The 7,809-nt window shown below is 39.1% G+C and overlaps 1 pseudogene; it reads right to left on the reverse strand.

Annotated features, from left to right (window-relative positions):
• Positions 1-2,412: 2,412 nt before the first annotated feature.
• LOC122683865 lies at positions 2,413-4,269 on the reverse strand (annotated as a pseudogene).
• Between the last annotated feature and the right edge of the window lie 3,540 nt (positions 4,270-7,809).

The raw sequence follows: 7,809 nt of genomic DNA on the forward strand, positions 1-7,809 counted from the left end.
TCTCTTCATCTCTTTTACCAGCGGAAAGTGCCTAATATGTCCTCACACACTCTTCCCATTGTCCCTGCTCTGAGATAATTGGATTGACCTAGCTGGTGTAAAAGCCGTGTCTGGGTGAATTACGAGTTTGGCATTTATCTGACTTACACAGTTCCCTGAGCAATAGAAGCAGAGGCTTGCTGGGAAATATTGCTGCCTCAGCCCCTGTGTGGGCTCCAGGCCACGTCACTCCTGTCGATACCTGACCACCACCCTCAGTGTCATTCTGTGCACATTTTCATTCTTTCCTGGCTTGTCCCTGGAAAAGGGCAAAGAGAGACCGACAGACAAAAAAAAAATAATTTTATTTCCCCTTTATTCTTACTTCTTTAGACTTGACATATTGATAAAATGAGCCCTCCCAACCTAGTTTATAGTTCCCATGCCTCAATAAAAGGTTCGTAACTTTCACCTATTGTATTCACTCAGCTGGAAGATAATTTCTTTGTTCATATTAATCTATAAATCTAGTATTTACTTTGTTTGTATAATCTTCCACCGAAACTTTAGGAAACTGTTTTTTTTTTTTTTTCAGATGTTGCTCTATATTCCTTGGGCTGCTATTTTTATAAGCAATCAAAGCTCCTGCAAACCCTGCTGTAATTATAAGATGGTATCAGAATAAATTATCACTGAGTTATAAGCTTCTGATATAAAAAGAAAGCCTTTTTGGTTTTAGCCTTTTTAAAATGATAAACCATTTTTACACAGTTATATAACTTAGAATTTTAAAAATTCACAAAAATAAAAGGAGAAAATAAAAAAATACCCACAAAGTACTACCTTGGGAAAAACTTGTTTTTTGATTGAGCTTTTCCAGAATTATCAATCTACTTTGTTTTGTATAAAACAAGAGTCTCATGTTTTCTTTCTGTGCCAATGAGTACATCACATTATTGTATTTAATGTACACTATTTATTGTTTGGGGCTTCCCAGCTAGCTCAGTGGCAAATAATCTGCCTGCCAATGCAGGAGATATGGGTTCCATCCTTGGGTCGGGCAGTTCCCCTAGAAAAGGAAATGACAACCCACTTCAAAATTCTTGCCTGGGAGATCCCAGGGACAGAGGAGCCTGGCTGGCTACAGTCCATGGGGTTGCAAAAGAGTTGGACACAACTTAGGGACTAAACAACAACAATTTTATTGTTTGATGGTTTCATGAATTTATACCATCTCTACTGTGTACTAAGTAATGTATATGTGTACATATATACATAGATGTGTCTGCTTACTGAATTTTTCTTCATTCTTTTATCTTTCTGTATATTCTGATGTTACAATATCTCATGATGGTTTAGCTTTTGTAACTTTAGAGTACTTCCTAATACTTAATTGAGCAAGTTGTCCCTTACTGCTCTTTTTTGTAAATTTGAAGTAAAGGCTTGCTGCTATTTTAGTGACCCTGTTTAACCTCTGAAGCCAGTTATGATTAAAATGATATTTTCCCACTTTATTGTGCATATCTCACAAATGCACATGGGCGTGTGTGTGCACACACACATACCCATACACACACCCCTTACAGCAGAACTATTGCAGGAAAATGGCAAAGTAAAAAGAGTTGATTTCCAGCATTCTCACTCCATCCCTTACAGTAGGCTTCTCACTCTTGGAAACGCTGAAGATGCCTGGTGTTCTCAGGGTGTCTTTACCAAAACCCCACCAAATTTTCCTTCGAGTTAGAGGTCCAATCAGAAAGGAAAGGCAAGCCCACGTCAGACCTCCTTCTTACAGATATGCATTTAAAAATGCACTTAAATGCATTTAAAAATGATCCACTTCCCTAACCCACAAAAATGAAGCCCCGATGCTGGAGTATCAGTTCTCTAGACAAGGTCCACCAAGCAAAATATTTTTAATCTCAATGAGTAACTACATATTTTCTAAGCTAGGTACCAGACTCATGTATCATGTTCTGTGTCAGTCTTTTAATCTTTAAAATAATTGCCCAGCATTAAAATTAATACTGAGCATTGAATGCTTTGCACAATGGAATCTTTCCCATTTAGAGAAGTTACCATTTAAAGAGTTGGAAATGGCTCAGTATTGTGGAGCAAGTGAGGAACTGGAACAGAGGCATGGAGTAGTGAAGCAGTGTTTCAGGCGCTGATACCACATCAGTGTGCAGGACAGCCCCCAGGGATAGGGGCTGGCAGAGAAAGGAATCATCTGGGTCAGAGACTGGTAATCTTGGAGGCAAATCAGAACCATCTGTGTGGGGCTTAGTAAATACGGATGCCTTACAAACAGAAATAATTAAAGCCCAACATTTGGGGTGGGCTGTTTATCTTCTCTATTATTTGTTTTAATGCACCCCAGGTGATTTTTTTTTTAATTTACACCAACTGCTTTTTATTATTCAGTTCCAGAAACCTTTCACAAGATGGTAAAAAAAGGAGGGGGGGGAGAAAAAAAGAAAGAAAAAGAAACACCCCCCCTCGCCCCCCGCCCAAAACTTTACAACCACAGCTCAGCTAATGATATTTTTTCCATTGTTCCCAATCAGTTTCAAACTCATTGTGTGCAAAGCCCATTTTCCCATGCATATAAATGATAGATACAGGCTATGAAATTCCTTATTCTATTTGTAGCAGCTTATGCAGGTGCAGCCAAACACAAAGCTTCAGGACAAATTGTACACAAACTTTACAATGTGGGATTTGAATTTAAAATATGAAACATAAAATCTACACACACTGATAAAAATCAAGCACAGATATCAGGACTGAAACTTATAACCCATGTGTGAAAAGGAGTCTTGTTTCAAGTGCTTTATTCTGCTATAGAACAGTTGAAATGAAGATGTAAAGCTTTGTGGTTAATTTAAATTATACACTCTGTAGATACTATACCAAAATTTTAAAAGTTACACATAGACCAACAGATGTCCATCAGTTCATCTGGGTTGACCAGACGCTCCAGCTGGATTGCAGAAAATAAACCAGGCCAGTGTGGAAAGAAAATCCACCTGTGCAATTTGTTTGCAGAGTTTGCTGATGGGCACATGGCACTCCTGGTCCATGATGGCTACTGCTTTCTTCATCAGAGCTATCATTATAGGCTTCACGCCTCTGACCACCTCCTGAGCCCCGCATGCTATCAAATTCTTGAAGCGCTACCTCCTCTGTGACTCCAATAATATTTGGAACTTCTGGTCTGGATGGCAGAAGATCTTCTAATTCAGAAAGTTTATCTGGGTTGATCCAGTTGTTTTCAGGAAACTGCACATCAAACTTTATGTAAAGATCACCTTTTTCAAAGGGATTACGATATTGTGGCATTCCTTCACCTCGAACTAACACGAACATATCCTGGTTCAATTACTTTGCCAGGGGGGTATTCCACCACAATCTGACATCCATCAAGGTGCTTAAATGTGAACTGGAATCCACAAAGAGCTTCAACAAGTCCTATCTTATATGTCATGTGCAAATCATTCCCATCTCTCTGGAACACCTCATGCTCTTTTCCTTGTAGCAAAAGAACAATGTCTCCTGGTTCCACTCCTGGGGCCTGGTCTGCTTCCCCAGTAAACATATTTCTCTGTCCATGTTTCATGCCTTTGTCTACGTGGACTTCAAGAATCTTGACTTCTTTAATCACTGTCTTCCCTTCACATTTTCTACAGTGGCCCTTTCCATTAATTACCTCTCCTCCTCCATTACAGTCAGAACACACAGACTGCATCTGCTCTACCATCCCTGGAGCCAGCTGTCTGATCATGATGCGGACACCTCGACCCGACCAGCACTACACTTCTGAACAGCTCCAGACTTCCCACCTTGGCCACTGCATGCACCACAGAGTACATTCTTGCTAAGTTGTAGTTTGGTTGTCTTGCCATTATACAGGTCTTCTAAAGATACTTTGAATGGATGCATTATGTCTCCTCCTCTTCTTCTGCCATTTCGACTTCTGCTCTGATTACCCGTGAAGCTAAATAATCCTCCACCAAAAATGTGAGAGAAAATATCATCCATGCCACCACCTCCACTGCTACCTTCCTGAAGACGTTGTTCTCCGTATCTGTCATACAGTTCGCGCTTCTCAGGATTTGATAGTACTTCATATGCAAAAGCTATTTCTTTGAATTTGTCACCAGCATTTGGATTCTTATCAGGATGGTATTCTTTGGCTAACTTTCTGTATGCCTTCTTCAGCTGGTTCTCACTGGCGCCAGGCGGGACGCCCAGGATGTCCTACACTTTGGGGTCGGCCACGTTCGCCATGGCGGCCCCCGGGCAGCGCTCCGGAAAGAAGGCGGAGAAGCAGGAGGAGCGGAGCAGGGCCCTAAGCGGCGGCAGAGGCGGCAGCGCAGGCGGGGACTCACCCCAGGTGATCTTAAATACTCAAGTACACTATCAAGGGTGAAACAGACCGCCAGCCCAGGTTGGATGCATGAGACAAGTGCTCAGGTCTGGTGCACTGGGAAGACCCAGAGGGATGGGATGGGGAGGAAGGTGGGAGGGGGGATCGGGATGGGGAACACATGTAAATCCATGGCTGATTCATGTCAATGTATGGCAAAAACCACTACAATAAAAAAAAAAAAAAGACTGAAGTACTATTTTACTGAAATATATGTAACAGAAAATTATAATTTTAACCACTTTTAAGTGAACAATTTCCAGGTGATTTTAATTTAGCCTCTAGTGTTCTAGATGAAGAGATTGGGAAAGATATATGTGTTGGGCAGGTAGAATGCTTCCGAAACAAAGCAGCTTGCAATTAAATATAATCTATGACACCTGTGATTTTTAGCTAATCACCTGATAAATTCACGGTGAACTTCACTAAATAATAAAGCATCCGAGTTATCAAGACTAAAGAAATAGTGAAATAGGGCAATCATTTATGTAGGCAAAACCAAAATTTTTACATAAATTACTTGTCTACCTCAGGGGTTCTTTGGATTTATAAATGTATATCAGATTTAGTAATGAGGCCTTTTCATTTTGCGTAGCCAGTGTTTGAAGCTCACATTTTACTGAGTTAAGAGTCCTGCTTTCTGGCAAATGTTACATATTTTAGATCTCATACTCTGTGTGAGTGTGTGTGTGTGTGTGTGTGTGTGTGAGTGTTTGTGCGTGTGTGCATGTGCTTTTTCTGAGGCTAGATCTCTAATTTCTCAGATAGTAAGCTTCAAGTATAAATCATCACCAAAGTGTCACTAAATGTTGATATGATTATTAAAAGTAAGTATCCAGATACCTTATCTCACAACCATCGCAAATTAAATCAAGCTCAAAAGAATCAAATCCTTGAAACAAATCTTACCTCCACATATGCTAAATCTGCAAATGTAAAAGCTTTGGTTTTCTCTAGTTTCTTTCCATTTAGTTTCCCAGCAACAACATCAACCACTTCACAAAAGCAGCGGCTAGTGTTAATCATTATAAATTTTATTTATTGGGTTTCTTTCAGTGGTTATTAAATGTTGGAGAGGAGGAAAAAGAAATTTCCCTCTACCCTTCTGAGTTCTTGGCTGAAACTCCCTGCAATAAAAGATTAACAAGAGAACAACAAACAGAAGTTTAATAACATGTATACCTCACGTACTCATGAGATACCCAGGAAAAATGAGTAACTCCCTGATATGTCCCAAGCCACCATCTTAGAGACCATCTTCAGGTAAAGACAAAAGGAAGATGTAGGAGAATTGGAGGAGAGCAATTTACAGGGAAGCAGAGAGGAGAAAATATTTGATAAACAAAGGTTGCCCTGGCATATGGATAAATCTCTTAGGTAAAAAGTTATCTCTGTTAATAGCTCTCTCCCTGGTACAGACCTCCTTTCTAATATAAATTTTCATTATAATTAAAGATTTCCCTGAGAAAAAGGATAATCCCTACTCTGCTTTCAGAGCTTCTCCTGTGTGTGCAATTTCTCAAAATAATCCGTATGCCAAAGGGGCACATTTTGGGATGGCATATTCTGCTCCCTTCAATTTGCAGCATCAAGAGTTGTGAAAATACAAACTACTATACCCTGTTAAGATCACCATGTCTGAATATGGTAGAGAATAGCTCATTTTAATCCTTGACTTTTAGAATAAAAATGAAGATTCTTAGAAAGCAAGTAGTCAATGTTCTACTGTACCAAGGTACAAGGAATCAGTTACACGCACATTTATCTAAGTTAATGTGAAAGACCCTTTCTTTAAGATTTAGGAAGTCCAAACATCTAGATTGATTCTATGCAAATCAAGGTTGAAATCCTGAAAACAACTGCTACCCTTTGAACTTAGAAAGCATCATTCCAAAAGAAGAAGATTTAAGAAAAGAGGTTAAACCAGGTACTTCATATTATTTTACTAAGATGAAATAAAAACAACATGTGGTTGAGATCAGAATTTTGATATTATGATATTTTTATGAACCAGACTAAAATGATGAAAAAAATCTAAAACCTTTTCCCCTGAACTCTGAACTAATTATCCTTTTAAGTGACTTAGCTAGTTGGGCAAACCTGAAACACAGCATGAATAATATGTTTAGTCATAGACTCAGTATCTCTAATTAATGGCAAAGGGATGTTGTCTACCATGTTCTTTCTTAAGATACTTAAAATTATATGCTCTTTTAGGAATGCTAAAATAAGTTGTTGATAATGGAATATTTCAACTTTACAATTTGCATGCTATACTCTTCAGTTCCACTATGATAGGCCAGATGAAATGTTTCCAGACTCATGGAAACTCTAGGGTATCCTCAAAGGATGAATAACCTTACCTAAATATGGCAACCCATTTCCTAGAAGGCAAGTTCATTTTCCATGTCTGGAGTTTTTAGAGCCTCATTAGGGAAGTAGGTAAGAATGGAACCACCCCAATGTCCGTTTTTGGCTCAGGCTTATTTTCACTCACAGGGCTTGGTTAGTACTGAACTTCTTATAACTGACTTGAGTGTTCATTGCAGAATTGCCTTCTGTTAGAGAATTTCAAGAGACATTTGCAAAAATGAGCTTTTGTATAAGAAGATAATGAAAAGAAGAGAAGTGGAAAATATCCTGGAAGAGAAAATAATGGGGAATCTTGAATAAAATGGTAAAGATTGGACTTATCCAAATGGCAATACAAGAGTCATCCAAGTACTAGTAGGGGAGGATGCAGAGAAGTGATGTGATAATATGCTGATTTAAGAAGGATAATATGGTGTCATGATGAAGAAGGGTTAAAAGGGAAGTTGATTACCTGCTGAGAGATCTGTCTGCTCTGGGCCATTCTGGAGATGGGATGGATTTTAGTGATGAGTGAATTGTCATTACAAATACTCAATGTTGAAGTGGTAGATAGTAGGGAGGTCTTTATCCCTTCTTTATTCAGGCCTGGAAGATCCAGGTTAAAGGTATTTTTCTGGCTCATTTATACAATACTGGCATACTCATTTGGTTGTCTGATTCCCCACTGTGGAAAGGATCAAGCATATGAAATCCTGCCTCCCTCTATTATTGGAACCCATGTGGAGAATAAGACAGAACATTGAATTCTGTCCTGGACTATCCCATAAATACAGGCTTTGAGAATTTGTTTTGAAGCATAAGAATATTGAGAAAAACATTTGGGGAAAGGAATAAAAAGCAAAACCCAGAAATGATTGTTGGTTTTAGATAGTACTCCTAGAAAAGAAACCCACCTAGGCTGTGTAATAGATTGTAGGTGTTTAATGTGCCCGTTGTGGACAGGATGGGCAGATAAGTGCTTTTAGAATGATTAATCACCCCCACGGTTACCTGTGGGCTGACAGAGCTGCTGATAGCTCTTTAGCATT

The sequence above is a fragment of the Cervus elaphus genome, chromosome 25 (assembly GCF_910594005.1).
Source record: "Cervus elaphus chromosome 25, mCerEla1.1, whole genome shotgun sequence".
In the NCBI taxonomy this organism is placed as follows: Eukaryota; Metazoa; Chordata; class Mammalia; order Artiodactyla; family Cervidae; genus Cervus; species Cervus elaphus.